The sequence below is a fragment of the Triticum dicoccoides genome, chromosome 2B (genome assembly GCF_002162155.2).
Source record: "Triticum dicoccoides isolate Atlit2015 ecotype Zavitan chromosome 2B, WEW_v2.0, whole genome shotgun sequence".
Taxonomy (NCBI): domain Eukaryota; kingdom Viridiplantae; phylum Streptophyta; class Magnoliopsida; order Poales; family Poaceae; genus Triticum; species Triticum dicoccoides.
In genome coordinates, this window is record NC_041383.1 from 16,726,743 (window position 1) to 16,728,648 (window position 1,906).

A 1,906-nucleotide genomic window follows, 5' to 3' on the forward strand; every position below is an offset into this window, starting at 1 on the left:
CGTTCCCAGTAACATTAGATGTATAATTTGTCTAACTATGTTACATCAGGGCAATCAAAATTGTGGTCAGACAGTTTGTTTTAAATTCAGCCTTGCGTACATTTACTATAAGATTATAAGTGTTAATAAAACGCTATATTCATGGTGTGTCTCGAGGTTAAACTGGATAGGTATAGTATATAGCTAAACGGGAAAACAGATGAATTGATCTATATCTGATGAAAGTACACGGGATGAACAACTATAATGATTTGATTATTAGACATTGGTGCATCAAAGAGAAGTTGATTAGTTGTACGTATATACCTCAAGAAACAATCTGGCGACGGCGCCATATAGGTGCGGAAAGAGGATCGCCAGTTGAAACTACAGTAGTATTTATAATCACGAGCCTCCAATCTCCTAGTGTCCGGCAATGGATCTATCTGATCTATTGCAAGGCACAACAACCGCTCGGGGCAAGGCCAAGATGTCATGGGCTGGGCTTTTTAATTCTGTAGGTTGTAATTCCAGCGGCGGCTAATTTAAGTTAGGGTAATTACTCCCGGCCATTAGCACGGGAACAGTAATATAGTACTGTACCACACTGCAAACTACTCCCTCCGTTCTTAAATATAAGTCTTTGTAGAGATTTCAGTATGAACCACATATGGATGCATGTAGATGCATTTTAGAGTGTAGATTCACTCATTTTACTTCGTATGTAGTCCATAGTGAAATCTCTACAAAGACTTATATTTAGGAACGGAGGGAGTAGGTCTGTACCGTGTTTAACCAAAAGAAAAGAAAAAACCAGTGTCGCCTTTTTACACCCCTGCCTGCCAACTAGTCTAATGGTGCTCGTCCATCGATCTTCTTTCCTTTTCTTTTCTGAAACTTGGTTGTCGGACATGTGCTCTGCATTGGGAGTGCCTTGAGACTGGCTGCACGATGACTTCGTCTTTGACTGAGAAAAAAAAGGTCCTGACTTGTGAGCCACTATATGCCTCACCCACCCCCTCCAATTAGTTTAGGGGTTGTTTGGATAGCTGGTTTATAGAGAATCAGTTATATATAAACCCGTTTCAGGCTCTAACAAACTTAAAACTCTGTTTGGCTAATCTAACTAATTCGTGGATAAGCAAAAATTGATTCTCGTAATACCCAATATATGAGTTTTCGGAAAAAACGGGTCCCAGACATTTTTGTGAAAACGCGTTTTAGATGCCATCCCCTCCAATTAGTTTATGGCTGGTCGCTCTACCGTGATAGATGCCATCCGTCCCTAAGCTTACCAACTACTCCCTCCGTTCCTAAATATAAGTCTCTGTAGAGATTTCACTACGGACCACAAACGAATGTATGTACATGCATTTTAGAGTGCAGATTCACTCATTTTGCTCCGTTTGTAGTCCATAGTGAAATATCTACAAAGCTTTATATTTAGGAACAGAGATAGTAGTAAAAATATCTCAAGTGAAATACGTCATTAGTCCATTAACTTAAAATGATTGCACACTTTTGGCCACAACTGAGGAGGTGATTGAATTTAGATCATAAACATGTTTATGTGATTAAGAAAACCGATTCAATAGATCCAGTACTTTTTTGACTGAGCCACGCCACCATCAACAGCATTAGGGGCATGGCCAATGTGTAGCCTCAACCTGCTGCTCCACAGGCCTTGTAGTAGATCAACACTGTTTTTACAGGATTAGACATGAAGCACGAGGAGAATTTCATGAAGATTTTGCAGTACTCTTTTCTGTTCCAGTAATATGCACCAGGGCACCAAACTAGTGCCCTTCTGTACCACATGTACACAATATAATCCTTCCTGTACCACATGTATACAATATAATGGCACTTGCTGCCATTTTACCGTCACTTCTTTAGCATTACAAACTGCATTATCGATTCCTAAAAC